The following is a 20,791-nucleotide window of genomic DNA, read 5'->3' as shown; positions in this document are numbered from 1 at the left end:
TAATATGTAGACCCACTAATTATTAAGGTGGTGGGTTGTTTTGTATTTTCATATTGAATTGTGTAAGGTGTCAGGCAAATCCTACGCCTTCCATGAAAACTCTGACATGATAAGCAAATCCAGTAGTATGTCACATAGCTCCGAATAAATCGTGACATTAAATTAACCAAAGTAATACGAGTAACGAGTGAGCAAATGGAATACCACAGACTAACACAAGAATGCCTAAATGCATGTCATACCTTCCCACTGTGAGACAGACGCAGTTCCGAGGGGAGAAACTAGAACAGAAGCCGAGAGCAGAACCGTGTTAAGCTGGAAGGCCCTACGATAAGGGACGGACGGACACCCACGTCGCCAGCTAACCGCTAGGACGACACCACTCGCAAGTTTTTAGCGTGAGACTTTTTCGCGTCTCTGTTACGTTAGGACCACCCCCCAGCCCATGTTAAAAGCTAGAGCCAGCCAGAAGAACAGTATAGATCTTACGATAACACAAAAAGGGCTACACCACCTGCAAGTTTTAGCGTGAGACTTTTTCGCGTCTCTGTTACGTTACGACCACCCCCCAGCCCATGTTAAAAGATAGAGCCCTCCAGAAGAACAGTATAGATCTTACGATAACGCTAAAAGGACCACACCAGCTGTTTTAGCGTGAGACTTTTTCGCGTCTCTGTTACGTTGCAAACTTTAAAAAACATTGCCCCACCACGAAAAGTATAACGTTTCTCATTGGATAGAAAGAATTTTTGTAGGCGGAGCTTAAGGTTAACATTGAGACCCTGATTGGTCAGATGAAAACACAGCCAGATAGTTTTTTTTAAACCAACTTCGGTAAATTGTAGTTAGGAGAAGTTAAGAAAGAGTTGCTTGAGTGTTCCTTCCGAGACGGCGAGGTGAGCGGAGCTGTGCTGTCCGCCGCACCCTGACGAACACCGACAAGCTAATGAACGCACGCGATTCCGCATAACAGCGCATAAAGCTTCACTCAGAACTGCAGAAGTCTCATCTGTTACATCCCCTTTTTGCGTAATGCTAGTGTCGATTGTCAATTGAAGCTCATGGTGTTCACATTTGCCACTTGAAGCAAAAATCTGAAATGCGATGATTTTTCTGTTATATAATTATTGAGAAGCCACATCAGCCACTGTAATTAACGACAAGTTAGATAAGTAATTAAATATAATTGAGGGTCACTGTAGACCATTTTGATAATTTGCTCTTTTGTGAAACTTAATTTAAACCTAGTTTATAGATGTGATATGGCATAGGTCATCCTTCGATCCATTGTAGAACTTGGAAACCCATTCAGGGAATATTCGTTCACATTTTTGTTGAACGCAGTCGGTTTTTTACCATCATGTATTAAAACATTTCCTTTTATCAATAGTGCAATTTATAAACAATGTTTTGTGAGTAGAATAAAATTTCCAATGATAAACTTAACTGCTTTTTCGATGTTATTTTACCAGCTAACTAAAAATAGGAAAGCCTTGAACCCCTTCCACTAAATTTAGTTAGTACTAAGATTCTTTTACAGGGAGTGCAGTGGAGCTGACGCTGAAATCATTAAGTATTTGGTTATATCATCGCTAGTCTCACTGAACTCTTCTGAATTCTACATGTCATGTGTGGTCTGGCGTCTCCTTACCAGCAACAGGTCACAGGTTCAAACTACTCAATTCCCTAAAATACACGCTCAGAGCGTCATTGCGCGAAAGTGGTAGGGAGACACGATATAGAACAAACAGACACCACGCAGAATGTTGAGAATTGATTGTATTGTGTTAATAAAGAATTTTTTCAAAAAAAAGTCTAGGGGACTGATGACCTCAGATGTTAAGTCCCACAGTGCTCACAGCCATTTGAAGCATTTTTGAATACCAAGCCGAATAACTGCTTACATAGGGATCAGAAGTGGACCAACGCGCTGTTCACTTAATTAGTGAAGCTCTTTATCTTGACTAAATCGTCCAGATTTTCTGAAATCGTAATCACTTGTTTGCACATTTCTACCGATTTCCCGTACCTGGAGTCACGACCTACTCGTACTATCATCTCAGGCACCAATATTTGTAACCGCGCACAGTGAGGTAATAAAACCCCCCAGACCCACTGGGAACTACCTGGAAGTGCCTTTATAGCGGGTGCGTGCCCAGCAGAGCTCACCTCGGAGGGCAGAGACGTGAACCCTTCCGCCTCCCGCCAGCGGCGAGCGTAGTTGTGTTGGTCGGCTCGCCGTCCTTTCGGAAGCCTCAATCACTCCGCCTGCCGCTATTTGCATAAGGAGTTTACTCGGCAAACGTGCCCGCTTTGGAAATTGCGGACGCCCGAGCGCCAGCTCTGGCGGGCGCGTTTCTACTCCGCTATTACTCGTGACTCAAGTTGTTGACCTGCGTTTAGCAGCGTCGTGCCTCCGACGTTATCCGGTCAGTCGCGAGATTAACCTCTCATCAGACATTAGAGTGCCTGTTCATTGTTTTTCTTTCCTCGAAATAGCAGGACACTGTCGTGCACTTACGCACTGGAACTCTCCTTTCACCAGCAACTGAAGACGTATTTCAGGAACAACCTTCGTGAGCCTTGGGCTGGTTCCGTATTTACGAGGGGCGTTCAGAAAGTAAGCTCCGATCGGTCGCGAAATGGAAACGACTATGAAAATCCGATAAAGCTTTGCACAGATGTGTTGGGTAGTGTCTCTAGTATAACCCCAGTTAGCATCACGTCGCTCTTCTCATTTCTGAGCTCTCAGTGAGTGCGTAAAGATGTCTAGAAAATAGTGTCTGCCGCCAAGTACGAGGGCTTGGTGAGAAATTTCGCCTGAAGCTATGCAGCTAACATTACATAACTGTCGTGCTGTTTCTTCTTCAAGACAATTCGCAGCCGCATTCTGCAGGGGCAATGAAGATGCTCCTGCATCGTTTTCAAATGGAAATGTGAGATTACCCACAATACAGTCCGCAATTGTCTCCCCCTGAGTTTCATCTCTGGTCACATGAACCGCTGTCTTTGAAGACAACATTTTGACACAGACAACAAGGTGTAGGCCAGCGTGGAGAATTGGCGGAAAGCACTGGCGGCTGCCTTCTATGATGAGGCTATTGAAAAGTTGGTACAACGCTATGACAAAAGTCTAAGTCAGAACGGCGACTACGTAGAGAAGTAGCTGAAAGGTGTAGCTAATTGTTACAAGTAAAACATTTCTGATGTTCACTGTGGTTTCAATTTGGCAATCAATCGGAGATTACTTTCTGAACAGGCCTCGTATTTTCATGCGCCGGCCGGGGTGGCTGAGCGGTCCTAGGCGCTTCAGTCTGAAACAGCGCGACCGCTACGGTCGCAATTTTGAATGGATGTCTGTGATGTCCTTAGGTTAGTTATATTTAAATAGTTTTAAGTTCTAGGGGACTGATGACCTCAGCTATTAAGTCCCATAGTGCTCAGAGCCATTTGAACCATTTTTTTTTTATTTTCATGATGGTGGCAGACATTAACGCGCTAGCAAGAAAGCGGAGTCCCCATTGTGACAATGTTACTGTCACTAATGATAAAATATACAAGGTGTACCATAATTAATAGCGAAACCTGACCCGGGCGAAAGTAGATACATACGATAATAACAGAAGCACAAACGGTTCAGTAAACGTGGGTCCACTTACGAGAAGTTTTATAGGTAAGCAGTAGCATGTGATTACGATCCGCCATTGATTTCAGGATGAAATTCTGCCCTAAGCAGTACAGATGAATCTAACAGCCGTGCGGCATTAGCCGAGCAGTGTAAGACACTGTAGTCGTGGACTATGCGGCTGGTCCCGGCGGAGGTTCGAGTTCTCCCTCGGGCGTGGGTGTGTGTGTTTGTCCTTAGGGTAATGTAGGTTAAGTATTGTGTAAGCTTAGGGACTGATGACCTTAGCAGTTAAGTCCCATAAGATTTCACACACATTTGAAACTTTTTTTTTTTTTTTTTTTTTTTTGCATCTGACATGTAAACATTTCGATTAAGTTGAAATTGGCCGTATACTCACAGTCTGCTTATAAGTCGCCAAACAATCAACGTTTCTCGTTCAATGAGTGGTTAGGACCTATGTTGTTGTTGTTGTGGTCTTCAGTCCTGAGACTGGTTTGATGCACCTCTCCATGCTACTCTATCCTGTACAAGCTTCTTCATCTCCCAGTACCTACTGCAACCTACATCCTTCTGAATCTGCTTAGTGTATTAATCTCTTGGTCTACCACTACGATTTTTACCCTCCACGCTGCCCTCCAATGCTAAATTTGTGATCCCTTGATGCCTCAAAACATGTCCTACCAACCGATTCCTTCTTCTAGTCAAGTTGTGCCACATACTTCTCTTCTCCCCAATCCTATTCAATACATCCTCACTAGTTAGGTGATCTACCCACCTTATCTTCAGCTTTCTTCTGTAGCACCACATTTCGAAAGCTTCTATTCTCTTCTTGTCCAAACTGGTTATCGTCCATGTTTCACTTCCATACATGGCTACACTCCATACAAATACTTTCAGAAACGACTTCCTGACACTTAAATCTTTACTCGATGTTAACAAATTTCTCTTCTTCAGAAACGATTTCCTTGCCATTGCCAGTCTACATTTTATATCCTCTCTACTTCGACCATCATCAGTAATTTTACTCCCTAAATAGCAAAACTCCTTTACTACTTTAAGTGTCTCATTTCCTAATCTAATCCCCTCAGCATCACCCGATTTAATTTGACTACATTCCATTATCCTCGTTTTGCTTTTGTTGATGTTCATTTTATATCCTCCTTTCAAGACACTGTCCATTCCGTTCAACTGCTCTTCCAAGTCCTTTGCTGTCTCTGACAGAATTACAATGTCATCGGCGAACCTCAAAGTTTTTATTTCTTCTCCATGGATTTTAATACCTACTCCGAATTTTTCTTTTGGTTCCTTTACTGCTTGCTCAATATACAGATTGAATAACATCGGGGAGAGGCTACAACCCTGTCTCACTCCCTTCCCAACCACTGCTTCCCTTTCATGCCCCTCGACTCTTATAACTGCCATCTGGTTTCTGTACAAATTGTAAATAGCCTTTCGCTCCCTGTATTTTACCCCTGCCACCTTCACAATTTGAAAGAGAGTATTCCAGTTAACGTTGTGAAAAGCTTTCTCTAAGTCTACAAATGCTAGAAACGTAGGTTGCCTTTTCTTAATCTTTCTTCTAAGATAAGTCGTAAGACAAAATTGATGAGGCTTTCGTGGCCACTTGTTGACAAACTGCCTATTGGCTTCTGTCTCGGGTTCTTCGGCCGACGTTCATCTAATGATTTTTCTGACGTTTCGCCAGCACGAGTGGCTGGCATTGTCAAAGCTTCACCCTCCATTGCCGGTGGTGAACTGGAGCCGAGCTCGCGGGCGCAGACTATATGTACCTGGCGCGCCAACGTCCGAGGACCGCACCGGAAATGACCGCGGAGAAGCCCTCGGACGTTGGCGCGCCAGGTACATATAGTCTGCGCCCGCGAGCTCGGCTCCAGTTCACCACCGGCAATGGAGGGTGAAGCTTTGACAATGCCAGCCACTCGTGCTGGCGAAACGTCAGAAAAATCATTAGATGAACGTCGGCCGAAGAACCCGAGACAGAAGCCAATAGGCAGTTTGTCATAAGTCGTAAGGTTAGTATTGCCTCACGTGTTCCAACATTTCTACGGAATCCGAACTGATCTTCCCCGAGGTCCGCTTCTACCAGTTTTTCCATTCGTCTGTAAAGAATTCGCGTTAGTATTTTGCAGCCGTGACTTATTAAACTGATAGTTCGGTAATTTTCACATCTGTCAACACCTGATTTCTTTGGGATTGGAATTATTATATTCTTCTTGAAGTCTGTGGGTATTTCGTCTGTCTCATACATCTTGCTCACCAGATGGTAGAGTTTTGTCATGACTGGTTCTCCCAAGGCCATCAGTAGTTCTAATGGAATGTTGTCTACTCCCGGGGCCGTGTTTCGACTCAGGTCTTTCAGTGCTCTGTCAAACTCTTCACGCGGTATCTTATCTCCCACTTCATCTTCATCTACATCCTCTTCCATTTCCATAATATTGTCCCCAAGTACATCGCCCTTGTATAGGACCTAACTGAGTCGAATAATCTTGGAAGAAAACTTTATAAGCAGCGGGTCAGGCCTTTGTGCGACTTACTATGTCATATTAGCCCTTTGGTTGGCGATGTTCCACGCACACCTGGCGGATGTTGAGGAGGTACACAGGAGAGCTGGCTTTAAACATGCGCGCCTATCACGAGTGATCATGAGTGTACAGCGAGAAGGGCGGAGTTCAAGCACGTCTCTTAACTATGAGGTAAAGGGCAGGGTGCGAGGGAGACCGACGGCGCAGTGGATTTCCATACCAAAAAGGTGCCGGGTGGTTACAGTTAAACTTACAGTGTTGCGAGTGCTGCGGTGCGGGCTGTGTGCGTCGCAGGAGGTTGAAACATCGTAGATATGTTTAGTAATGGGTGCGCTCGCGGGAGTATGCTCTGTCACTGGGTGAAAATATGGCGCTGTAAGCGAGCAGAATGTGAAATGTTTCCTGTTTTGACATCAGTATGCTGTTTATTTGGCGACGCGTGTTGATTTCTTTTGTGAAGAGACTTGTTGCAAGGAGTTATGAAGGTCGAAGTTTTCCGTACGAAATGCGTGGCTGTTGAGAAGAAGGACCACGGGCTGCAGGTGAAGTCGTTTTATCAGAACAATAGCAGCGCTGCATAGCGGGAATGTCAGAGCTGCGACGGGGCTCCATCTCAATAAATGGGCTACAAGAAATTGATCAAGAAATTTGAAGAAATTGGTGAATTAGGTCGTGGAGCACTTAAAGGGAGGCGGTCCATTGTCATGGAAGTTGTTGATGAAGATGCTGTAGCTATAGACCCTAGCCGACAGTGCAGTACATGTCTCAAATTCTGGAGCCAATGCTCGAGCTTTGTCATGGGAATTCTCTGTCCCATAGTCAACAGCTCAACGAATTTTGCGCGCCCGTTTTGCACTGGTATCGCTGCACGATTCAGAACGCGCCCCAAATGAAGTGCCAAGACAGGTTACACCGCCGTGACTTAGCCCTTCGTTTTTTGGCCCGAGTGGAAATGGACGACATGTGGCCAGGGCATATTCTTTGGATCGACAGGGCGCGTCTTACCGTCCACAGAACCGTTTATGAACGGAAGTGTCGCATGTGGGATTCTGCACGCAACATCCAGTGCAGGAAAATCCACTGCACTCAGCTCATGTGACTGTGTCGTGTGGTCTTACAAGCTTCCTCAGTCTGGGTCCACTTGTCTTCGAGGACATGACACCTCGTGGACCTGTCAGCTGTAGTGTGTCATCTGCACGTTATAAGGACCTCGTTGTGCACCACATGATATAAATGTCTACGAAAATCAAAACTTTCATGAAAACATGAAAATTGTTTGTCATGAATAAAACTGCATCAGTTGATCAAAAAAACTTACAGGTGCCTAAAAGTGCGGTAAGCACGTACCACAATGCAAGCTTAATTAGTGTTGAGAGATACGATAAGAGCATGTGAGCCCACAGAGCCAGGAAGATAAAGACAGCGCAGGATCTTCGATGGCCACAGTGAAGTGTACTTACCCTCCTAACAGGCGCGTGTAGCACAATACGGACTGATGCACTCCTGGTGATATCGAGCGAGGTGGCGCAGTGGTTAGCACTCTGGACGACGACGTCGTCGGGACGACGACGGTTCAAACCCCCGTCCGGTCATCCTCATTTAGGTTACCCGTGATTTCCCTAAATCGCGTCAGGCAAATTCCGGGATGATTCCTTTGAATGTGAATGGCAGACTTCTTTCTCCATCCTCCCCTAATCCGATAAGACCGATGACCTCGCTGTTTAGTCCCCTCCCCCCCTCCCCCCACCCCCGGAATCAACCAACCAATCAACTCCTGGTGTGACACTAGACTCAACTATCATTGCACGTAGCAGTTAGAGAGAGAGAGAGAGAGAGAGAGAGAGAGAGAGTGGGAGGCGCACAATAGTGGCTCAAAAATGGTGAATACCAGGGACAAGAGCCACACTGAATGACATAAATGCATGTGTTGATAGATAATGTCAAGAAGTTTGGGACACGCCAGAAACTGGAAGGACATCTTCCTGGTACCTTCGTAACATAAAATAAGGATCAAGAATGGCGTATTTCACGAAGCAACTCACCACCTGCCTGGCTAGGATCCATATGACAGCTGTGTCCCACAAAAAAGTCAAGGCGGCGCAAATGCGTACGCATGTGAAGCAATCGACACCCCAGATCACATCATAAAAGGAGTGAACCTACAAAAAACATGTTACAGGAAAGGGCTTGAATGTCTTCGGTAATACACCAGTCTATAGCATGACAAGAATTAAGGTGCAGTGCCATTAACTGAATTTGTTGACAAGCAAGATATCAGCTTACGAACTGCAAGCCTACGTAACCGAGATGCAGACCAGTAGAAGCTGTACATCATGACATCGAGACGCTACAAGGCAGGGCACCCAACTACAATGTCCGTCCCGAGGCAGTGAGGAAGGGAACCACGGTGCATTCCAGAAAGGAGTTCTCCATGTCTACCCATTTGGTGGAACGGCAGTGCAGTCTTTACGAATCTGGAGGTATATTTCAGTGTGCCATGGAATATCAAAAATGGTTCGAATGGCTCTGAGCACTACGGGACTTAACAGCTCAGGTCATCAGTCCCCTAGAACTTAGAACTACTTAAACCCAACTAACCTAAGGACATCACACACATCCATGCCCGAGGCAGGATTCGAACCTGCGACCGTAGCGATCACGCGGTTCCAGACTGAAGCGCCTAGAACCGCTCGGCCACTTCGGCCGGCCATGGAATATCAGTCCAGACAAAATGAATTCAACTAGTTTTGAATCTAAGTAAAACGGGCGATGAAAACGTCTCCTTTCGAAGGCCGTACAGTCCAGAATCGGGATGCCAACCAGGCAAATTTGCCGTGAGCATTGAGGCAATCATGCCACCGACGCATCATGTTGAAGATATACGTTTGGAAATACACCGTGTCCTGCTGCGTGAACAAGTCCGGAACTGCCTGCTGCACATCCTCATCCGACAGGAATCGTCGACCCTCCAAAGCCTTTTTTGAGGGACTAAAGGTATGGTAAACGCATGGCAAGGGATCAGGACTAAGGGGCGGGTGCTCAACTGTCTATCACTTGTGTTGGGGTACCTTCTGCGTCACTACATTTCCGGTATGGTAACGTGCGTTATCATGAAGCAATAGCACCCTTCGTCCTAGTTTTCTCTGAAGTTTCGCCTTAATTGCACATTTCTCCGGTGCTGAGCCGTACCCTTCCCCAGTGATGGAGACACAAGGTTCATTGAAATAAATAAGCAATGGTAGTCAAAGAACGATAATCTTGAACCAATCGTGAAGTTCTTGGGACGAGACATGATGCCCCATATACATTCTTCATTCTCCGATGGATGTCTACCGGTATCTACCCTTCGGCAGCCAAGAAAAGGATACGAGTGGTTCTAGGCGCTTCAGTCCGGAAGCGCGCGGCTGCTACGGTCGTAGGTTCGAATCCTGCCTCATGTACGGGTGTGTGTGATGTCCTTAGGTTAGTTAGGTTTAAGTAGTTATAAGTCTGAGGGACTGATGACATCAGATGTTAAGTCCCATAGTGCTTAGAGCCATTTGAACCATTTTGAACCAAGAAGAGGATAACAGCACGTTGGTTATGTTTGAACACCGGCCGGGGTGGCCGAGCGGTTCTAGGCGCTTCAGTCTGAAACAGCGCGACCGCTACTGTCGAAGGTTCGAATCCTGCCTCGGGCATGGATGTGTGTGATGTCCTTAGGTTAGTTAGGTTTAAGTAGTTCTAAGTTCTAGGGGACTGATGACCTCAGAAGTTAAGTCCCATATTGCTCAGAGCCAGTTTTCTGTTTGAACGCATTTGGCAATAACGTGGGTATAGTTCACGTTTCTGTGTTTACGCACGCTCGTCGGAAAGACACGGATGCCACGCTGACCCCCTGTCTACACGTCAGGGCTTATATACCGGCGTCGGAGTCGCACTACATTCCATATACACCGCAGCAACGAAATCAAACAGAAATTTTTTGTTCGTCCCATATACAATATTATACTGTTGTGCATTGCTTTGTACTGTAGTGCTGTATATTGTAGTGCAGTGTAATGTGACAAAGCGGTGCAATACAGTAGCGTAATAGTGTACACCATCGAGATTCCGGATTAGCAAATATCTGTGAGCCAGAATACCAAAGAGTAGTAAACAGAATTTTCTTTGCCTGTAACGTGTAATTACGTTTCCTTTGTCTTTCTCCATTTATCTTTATTCTGCGCTTAGTTTACTTTCCTACAACATCGTAATGTTCAAGTGCTTAAATACCTTTCAAGTTTTAGGTCAATGTGTTATACTTTTATCCAGTTTCTACGCTAGTCTATCTTGCAAGAGCGTCTTCATCTCCGAATAACTACTGTAACCTACATCCATTTGAACCCGAGTACTGTATTCTAGCGCATGTGTCCCTCTCCTATATTTAGTCGATACATTTGTTTCCATTCCCGAATTAATGATACCTTGATTGCGTCGCGGAATATGTCCTGTCAACCAATATAATTTTTTAGTCAGGTTGAGCCACAATTTTCTCTTTTCCCCACATTGATTCAGTATCTCCTCGTTAGTTATTCCATTTTTCGACTCAGTCTTCAATACTGCTTTGTAGCACACAGTTCAGAAGGTTGCGTTCCATTCTTGTCCGAACTGCTAAATGTGCACGTTTTACTTACACACAGCGATACAATCCAGACAGATAGCTTCACAAAAGACTCTGCAACACTTAAATTTATATTAGATCGTAATAAATACCTCCTTTCATTAAAAAAAATCTTTTCTTCCTGTGGACAACCAGTAGTTTATAGCCTCTCCACTTCAGCGATCGTCACGTATTTTTATGTCCAAACAGCCAAACTTATCGCCTAGTAGAAAATGCTACTTTATGTGCAGCATTCGGTCTATTTTAGTGTCTAGATTACAGACAAAGAAAAAGGCAAATAAATAAATAACCTCACGTTTGCCGTTCAAGTACCAATACCTGAGAAAGAATGAAGTAACTACGTTTCTCTTATACGTCAGACGCACAAATTACACTACTGGCCATTAAAATTGCTACACCGAGAAGAAATAAAGATGATAAATGGGTATTAATTGGAGAAATATATTATGCTAGAACTTCCATGTGATTACATTTTCACGCAATTTGGGTGCATAGATCCTGAGAAATCAGTACCCGGAACAACCACTCTTGCCGTAATAACGGCCTTGATACGCCTGGGCATTGAGTCAAACAAGAGTTTGGATGGCGTGTACAGGAAGATCTGCCCATGCAGCTTCAACAGGATATCACAGTTCATCAAGAGTAGTGACTGGAGTATTGTGACGAGCCAGTTGCTCGGCCACCATTGACCAGACGTTTTCAATTGGTGAGAGATCTGGAGAATGTGCTGGCCAGGGCAGCAGTCGAACAGGACCTGCAACATGCGGGCGTGCATTATCATGTTGAAATGTACGGTTTCGCAGGGATCGAACGAAGGGTAGAGCCACGGGACGTAAAACATCTGAAATGTAACGTCCACTGTTCAAATTACCGTGAATGCGAACAAGAAGTGATCGAGACGTGTACTCAATAGCACCCCATACCATTACGACGGGTGATACGCCAGTATGGCGATGACGAATACACGCTTCCAATGTGCGTTCATCGCGATGTCGCCAAACACGGATGTGATCGTCATGATGCTGTAAACAGAACCTGGATTCATCAAAAAAATGACGTTTTGCCATTCGTGCACCCAGGTTCGTCGTTGAATACACCATCGCCGGCGCTCCTGTCTGTGATGCAGCGTCAAGGGTAACCGCAGCCACGGTCTCAGAGCTGTTAGTCCATGCTGCTGCAAACGTCGTCGAACTGTTCGTGCAGATGGTTGTTGTCTTGCAAACGTCGCCATCTGTTGACTCAGAGATCGAGTCGTGGCTGCACGATCCGTTACAGCCATGCTGATAAGATGCCAGTCATCTCGACTGCTAGTGATACGAGGCCGTTGGGATCCAGCACGGCGTTCCGTATTACCCTCCTGAACCCACCGATCCCATATTCTGCTAACAGTCGTTGTATGTCGACCAACGCGAGCAGCAATGTCGCGATACGATAAACCGCAATCGCGATGGGCTACAATCTGAGCTTTATCAAAGTCGGAAACGTGATGGTACGCATTTCTCCTCCTTACACGAGGCATCACAGGAACGTTTCAGCAGGACACGCCGGTCAACTGCTGTTTGTGTATGGGAAATCGTTTGGGAACTTTCCTCATGTCAGCACGTTGTAGGTGTCGCCACTGGCGCCAACCTTGTGTGAATGCTCTGAAAAGCTAATCATTTGCATAGCACAGCACCTTCTTCCTGTTGGTTAAATTTCGCGTCTGTAGCACGTCATCTTCGTCGTGCAGCAATTTTAATGGCCAGTAGTGCAGATGGATGTTGCAGATACATTGCGTACAAGCTTTCGTGGTTTATTTTAACCATCCAGAGTTTTCATTACTGGGGTCCTACTGGATTACGTGGCAGTTGTGTTCGGTCAAATGTTTCCAGTGGGTTGGTAAGTCGTGTGGATCCCCCGTACACTCCGGCGACACAGCGCCGTCCCCGCGACTGCCTACACAGTGAAGAAGTGGCCGCGCGCTGCAGCAGACCCGGGGCTCCCTCCGCGTCCGCCTCTTCCGCCCCCGTCTCAAGCCGCGCCGAGCCACCCCGCGAGCCTCGCTTCCTGCCCTCTTGCCGGGGAATCGATAGAGAAGCTGGTCGCCATGGCAACCTAGTCCTGGACTTCTCGGAGCAGCACGGCCCGCATCGCGAAGCGGGAGCCGCCCGTAGTTCCGAGCGCTCTCCACCGCAAGCACGGGTGATTCTTGCAGCTCGTCTTCCCAGTATCGCCACGGTTGCATGATGGGAATTTTGTCAAGTAATACTTCATATACGCTTGGGAATATCTGCACTATTGGCCATTAAAACTGCTGGTCCACGAAGATGACGTGCTACAGGAAGAAGATGCTGTAATATGCAAATGATTAGCTTTTCAGAGCATTCACACAAGGTTGGCGCCGCTGGCGACACCTACAATGTGCTCACACGAGGAAAGTTCTCACACACAAACAGCAGTTGACCGGCGTTGCCTCGTGAAACGTTGTTGTGATGCCTCGTGTAAGAAGGAGAAATGCGTACCATCACGTTTCCCACTTTGATAAAGGTCGGATTGTAGCCTATCGCGATTGCGGTTTATCGTATCGCGACATTACTGCTCGCGTTAATCGACATCTAATGACTGTTAGCAGAAAATGGAATCGGTGGGTTCAGGAGGGTAATACGGAACGCCGTGCTGGATCCCAACGGCCTCGTATCACTAGCAGTCGAGATGACAGGCATCTTATCAGCATGGCTGTAACGGATCGTGCAGCCACGTGTCGATCCCTGAGTCAACAGATGGGGACGTTTGCAAGACAACAACCATCGAACAGTTTGACGACGTTTGCAGCAGCATGGACTATCAGCTCGGAGACCATGGCTGCGGTTACCCTTGACGCTGCATCACAGACAGGAGCGCCTGCGATGGTGTACTCAACAACGAACCTGGGTGCACGAATGGCAAAACGTCATTTTTTTGGTGAATCCAGGTTCTGTTTACAGCATCATGACGATCGCATCCGTGTTTGGCGACATCGCCATGAACGCACATTGGAAGCGTGTATTCGTCATCGCCATACTGGCGTATCACCTGGCGTGATGGTATGGGGTGCCATTGGTTACACGTCTCGGTCACCTCTTGTTCGCACTGACGGCACTTTGAACAGTGGACGTTACATTGCAGATGTGTTAGGACCCGCGGCTCTACCCTTCGTTCGATCCCTGCGAAACCTTACATTTCAGAAGGATAATGCACGACCGCATGTTCCAGGTCCTGTACGGGCCTTTCTGTATACAGAAAATGTTAGTCTGCTGCCCTGGCCAGCACGTTCTTCAGATCTCTCACCAATTGAAAACGTCTGGTCATTAATGGCCGAGCAACTACTCCATCACAATACGCCAGTCACTACTCTTGATGAGCTGCGGTATCGTGTTGAATCTGCATGGGCAGATCTACCTGTTCACGCCATCCAAACTCTTGTTTGACTCAATCCCCAGGCGTATCAAGGCCGTTATTACGGCCAGAGGTGGTTGTTATGGGTACTGATTTCTCAGGATCTATGCACCCAAATTGCGTGAAAATGCAATCACATGTCAGTTCCAGTATAATATATCTGTCCAATGAATATCCGTTTATCATCTGCATTTCTTCTGGGTGTAGCAATTTTAATGGCCAGTAGTGTATATCTGTGTATGTCCATCTTTTCGGAGATGATTGCGGGACCTCGGATGTTAGGTAAAAAAAATGTCAAATCAAACACATCTTAGCTGTCTACATTTCCAAACTATTATTTTATTGGGCTACCAGTTTCGGCGATGTATTATGCTAATTTCAGGCGAACTGGTAGGTGATGTTTGAAGCGATCGCTGTATCAAGTAGAAATCTACAGACAACAGGCTTTCAATGGTGGCCCCTACTTTGACCGGAGCCGAGGTTGGAATCTTACTACACTTCCGTCAGCGGCTTGAAGATGGCGTAATATATCGCCGAAACTGGTGCCTCAATATAATAACAGTTTGGAAGTTAGGCAGCAGAAACGTGTTTGGTTTGGCTTTCTGACCCAATCTATAGGTTCGTATCGGTGCTCTATACTCCCGGACAAATTACGTGCCTGGTATACATATACAGAGTGGTCTATTGATCGTGACCGGGCCAAATATCTCACGAAATAAGCGTCAAACGAAAAAACTACAAAGAGCAAAACTTGTCTAGCTTGATGGGAGAAACCAGATGGCGCCATGGTTGGCCCGCTCGATGGCGCTGCCATAGGTCAAATGGATATCAACTGCGTTTTTTTAAATAGGAACCCCCGTTTTTTATTACATATTCGTGTAGTACGTAAAGAAATATGAATGTTTTAGTTGGTCCATTTTTTTCGCTTTGTGATAGATGGCGCTGTAATAGTCACAAACATATGCCTCACAATTTTAGACGAACAGTTGGTAACAGGTAGGTTTTTTAAATCAAAATACAGAACGTAGGTACTTTTGAACATTTTATTTCGATTGTTCCAATGTGATACATGTACCTTTGTGAACTAATCATTTCTGAGAACGCATGCTGTTACAGCGTGATTACCTGTAAATAACACATTAATGCAATGAATGCTCAAAATGATGTCCATCAACCTCAATGCATTTGGCAATACGTGTAACGACATTCCTCTGAACAGCGAGTAGTTCGCCTTCCGTAATGTTCGCAAAAGCATTGACACTGCGCTGACGCAGGCGTTGTCGGTGGATTACGATAGCAAATATCCTTCAACTTTCCCCACAGAAAGAAATCCGGGGACGTCAGATACGGTGAACGTCCGGGCCACCTTTCATGAAATGTGCTCTTCATTACCGCATCAACCGCACGCGAGCTATGAGCCGGACATCCATCATGTTGGAAGTACATCGCCATTCTGTCATGTAGTGAAACATCTTGTAGTAAAATCGGTAGAACATTACGTAGGAAATCAGCATACATTGCACCATCTAGATTGCCATCGATAAAATGGGGGCAAATTATCCTTCCTCCCATAATGCCGCACCATACATTAACCCTCTAAGGTCGCTGATATTCCACTCGTCGCAGCCATTGTGGTTATTCCGATGCCCAATAGTGCATATTATGCCGATTTGCGTTACCGCTGTTGGTGAATGACGCTTCGTCGCTAAATAGAACGCGTGCAAAAAATCCGTCATCGTCCCGTAATTTCTCTTGTGCCCAGTGGCAGAACTGTACACGACGTTCAAAGTCGTCGCCATGCAATTCCTGGTGCATAGAAATAAGGTACGGGTGCAATTGATGTTGATGTAGCATTCTCAACACCGACGTTTTTGAGATTCCCGATTCTCGCGCAATTTGTCTGCTACTGATGTGCGGATTAGCCGCGACAGCAGCTAAAACACCTACTTGGGCATCATCATTTGTTGCAGGTCGTGACTGACGTTTCACATGGGGCTGACCACTTCCTGTTTCCTTAAATAACGTAACTATCCGGCGAACGGTCCGGACACTCGGATGATGTCGTCCAGGATACCGAGCAGCTTACATAGCACACGCCAGTTGGGCATTTTGATCACAATAGCCATACATCAACACGATATCGACCTTTTACGCAATTGGTAAACGGTCCATTTTAACACGGGTGATGTATCACGAAGCAAATACCGACCGCACTGGCGGAATGTTACGTTATACCACGTACTTATACGTTTGATACTATTACAGCGCCATCTGTCACAAAGCGAAAAAAGTGGTCCAATTAAAACATTCATATTTCTTTACGTACTACAGGAATATGTAACAAAAACTGGGGGTTCTTTTTTAAAAAAAACGCAGTTGATATTCGTTTGACCTATGGCAGCGCCATCTAGCGGACCAACCATAGCGCCATATGGTTTCCCCTTTCAAGCTAGACAAGTTTCGTTCTTTGTACTTTTTCCGTTTGACGCTTATTTCGTGAGATACTTGGTCCGGTCACGATCAATGGACCGCCCTGTATATATCCCATCGACCACAGGCCCTCCAGACCACTGCTGCTACCACACGCTGTCTCCATTCCTTTCTGTTTTGTCCTCGGTTCCTCCAGATGTCTTCAAACCCAAGGGCTGCCAGATATTTACACATTTGTCTTGGTCGTACTATAGGGCATCTGGTGTTTGATTTCTACTCAGGTGCCTTCTTCACCTTTTTTCTGGCATATGAGATAAATGACCCACCCACTGGATTCTTTTATTCTTCAGCTTCTGGAGGATTGTTGGTAGTTGCATCGAGAGACAGATTTTCTCGTTCTTCCTCCTCTATCTAAGACCGGTACTCACAACTCCGTCGTTGTTCTCCTTTCAAACATAAATTTTTTTGCTTTTATAGTTCCGTCATGGTGAAGGTTTCCGAACCGTAAATGGCCACATCACCGTGTTATAGATTCTCAGCTTAGTGTTCGTTGATACTGATTTTAAGCTGAGCCTGTGCTGAGGAAATACCGGGTGATCAAAAAGTAAGTATAAATTTGAAAACTTAATAAACCGCGGAATAATGTAGATGCAGAGTGTGGTGTCACCGCCAGACACCACACTTGCTAGGTGGTAGCTTAAATCGGCCGAGGTCCATTAGTACATGTCGGACTCGCGTGTCGCCACTGGCAGTGATCGCCGACCGAGCGCCACCACACGGCAGGTCTCGAGAGATTTACTAGCACTCGCCCCAGTTGTATGGACGACATTGCTAGCGACTACACGTACGAAGCCTTTCTCTCAATCGCCGAGAGACAGTTAGAATAGCCTTCAGCTAAGTCCATGGCTACGACCTAGCAAGGCGCATTAACCATATCTGGAGAGAGTCTCACTTGTATTATCAAGAGAAATGTACCACAATGAATTAAAGTTAAGTATACGAGAAGCTCCGTTCTTTTCTTTATAGCTTTCATCACGTATCCTGTTTCAGACTTAACGCCAGTCGGCGTGTGTGTACGCGTGCTTTTCGGTTACCTGTCACTGTGGACTGGCTGCCTTGTCAGTCCACTACATTGGCGACGAGTGTAAACGTGTTCTTTCTACTTTGCACTAATTTGCTTGTGTCATGGCTTCGCCACATTCTCCAGATGTACTGTCCGAATTTTATCGCTTGCAGAATCAGCAGACGCAGGCGTTATTGGATGCCCTTGGACAGCTCGTCCAGGGTCAACGTGCGCTGCAAACCGATGCGGCCGCCGCCGCTTCATCGCTACCGCAGCCACAACACGCAGTTGCACCACCGTTTCGTCCGTATAAAGCTGACGAGGAGTCTTGGACGGAATGGTCATGACAATTTGGATTTCATCTCGCCGCCTACAAAATTCAAGGTAATGAGCGGCAGCCGTTTTTGCTTTCGTGTGTAGGTGTGCCCACCTACCGTGTGATAGTGAAATTGTTTCCCCGACGCGACGTAGCAACTGTGTCCTACGAAGAAATTTTGTCTGCTTTAGATGCCTATTTCAAAGAAACAGTAAATGTCGTTGCAAAACGGTATATGTTCTTTCGTACAAAACGTACGGCCGGTCAGACTAATCGGGAGTGGGTTGCAACTTTGCAAAGCCTTACAAGGGATTGTGCTTTTGAATGTGAATGTGGACTCCCTTATTCAGATACAATGGTATGTGATGCAATAGCACAGAACGTTTCTGATGTTCGCATACGGGAACAGATTTTGAAACTAGTAAATCCCTCCCTTCAGCAAGTGATAGACATATTAGATAGGCAAGACACACTTGACTTTGCTCAGGAATCATTTGAAACTTCGCCAGCCGTGTGTCACATTAACCGGCCCGCCGGGCGCGCTGCACGGACCGCTAAACAGCCCTCGCGCACGTCCGCGCAGCTGCGTCCTAGCTCTCACACACGTGTGCCGCGTAGGCAAGCAAATGCAGTGAAATCATGCCCGCGGTGTGCAACTCGACATTCGCGTGACAATTGCCCATCACGCCAAGCTATTTGCTTTTACTGTCATAAGAAAGGACATGTTCAAAGTGTTTGCCAGAAAAAGCTCAGATCAGACAATCACAACCATTCCCGGCCCTTTGCTTCACGCCGGAATAGAACCTAGGACAATCAGGCTCATGAACCTTCGCCCATGGACATTCATGTAGTTAATTCCACCCCGTCCAGTGCCACTATCTCAAACAGTGACTGTGTTCGTCCCACACACCGTGTGCATCGACGTCGCCGGAAATCTCGTAAAGTCGCAAGTGCTTCTGTACCTGTATCAGTTCAAATTGCACGAGACAGTCGCTCTTGTCGTCAGCAGGACAATAAACTTTTGGTAGACTTGGACGTTGAAGGCAAAGTGATCCCATTCCAGCTCGATACCGGAGCTGCAGTTTCACTACTCAATCACGACACGTACAAACAGCTGGGCAAACCTCCATTGCGTGCTGCACGTGTTCACTTAAATAGTTATTCCGGACAAGCTATCCCTGTGTTAGGACAGTGCACTCTTCTTGCTACATACAAGGAACAAACAAAACTTGTGTCATTTTACGTTCTTCGTTCTTCTACTGCAGTGAACTTGTTTGGGTTAGATTTATTTCAGTTGTTTAACATGTCTATAGTCAATCAGGTCCTATCAGTGAACGAGACTGTGCCTTCAGACAGTGTTTCTCGTCTGTGTGAAGAATTTCCAGACATTTTTGCACCGGGCCTTGGTTGCGCTAAGAACTATGAAGCACATTTGGAACTGAAAGTAAACGCGCAACCGAAATTTTTCCGAGCGCGCAATGTCCCCCACGCCTTGCGTTATGAGGTCGCCAACCGCTACGATATACTGTATCGGTCCACTGCTCAGCACGGAAACGCTGATGCGTTGTCCCGTTTGCCTGTTGCTGAGGATAAAGCATTCGATTCTTCCGAACTTGCTTGCATGTTCATTGACTCGGAAACCGATGACGTGGTTGAATCGTTTCCGATTGATTTTCGTCGTGTAGCTACAGCCACAGCTGCTGAGCCTGTCCTTGCTACTGTTTTGCGTTTTGTTGCTACGCAATGGCCCTTGTCGAAGTCACGGATCGAGGATCCGTTGGTTCGCCGATTTTTTGCTCACAAGGAGAGCCTTTTTGTACGACGTGGTGTTTTGTTGTTGCGTTCTGATAATGATCAGTCCAGAGTCGTGGTCCCACGTTCGTTACAGTCCTCTGTCTTACGGCTTCTTCACCAAGGACATTGGGGTATAGTGCGAACGCAACAACTTGCTCGTCAGCACTGTGCTTGGTTCGGAATCGATGCTGCGATTATGAAATGTGCTCTTCTTGCATGGCGTGTGCCGAACAACAATCCGCACCGCTGCAGAAATTCTTTGCTTGGCCGAAAGCCACTTCCCCTTGGCAACGCTTGCACATAGATTTTGCTGGTCCATTCTGGAATGCTCGATGGTTGGTTGTGGTCGATTCTTTCAGTAATTTTCCTTTTGTTGTCCGGATGTCTTCCACGACGTCATCTGCCACCATCCAAGCGTTATCCGCTATTTTTTGCATTGAAGGTCTTCTGCAGACTATTGTTTCCGACAATGGCCCACAATTCATGTCCGCAGAATTTCAGTCATTCTGCAAGGCCAATGGTATTCAACATCTGACATCCGCGCCGTTTTCGCCTCAGTCCAACGGTGCCGCTGAACGATTGGTCCGGACTTTCAAGCCACAGATGTTGAAGTTGAAAGAGTCGCATTCTCGGGAGGACGCATTGTTGCTCTTTTTGTCTTCGTATCGCTCTCAGCCCCGCGATGGTCGCTCGCCGGCTGAGTTGCTCCACGGTCGTCCTCATCGACCCTTGATGTCTTTGCTGCATCCGCCGCATCAGGTTCCTGTGCAGCGGCAGACTCCCGTTTTTGCTCCAGGCGACGTTGTATTCTATCGCAGCTATCGCGGTTCACGGCGTTGGCTCGCAGGGCGCATTCTTCGCTGCCTCGTGTAACACGTCCTTTTATTCTTTTAGTTATCCGCTCGTTCACGGACCTAAGTAGCAGCCCAAAATTAGATAATTAATTAATGTGACCGTGTAC

Source organism: Schistocerca nitens, chromosome 5 (genome assembly GCF_023898315.1).
Source record: "Schistocerca nitens isolate TAMUIC-IGC-003100 chromosome 5, iqSchNite1.1, whole genome shotgun sequence".
In the NCBI taxonomy this organism is placed as follows: Eukaryota; Metazoa; Arthropoda; class Insecta; order Orthoptera; family Acrididae; genus Schistocerca; species Schistocerca nitens.
The sequence above is the reverse complement of the archived record's forward strand: the minus strand, read 5'-3'. Positions refer to the sequence as shown.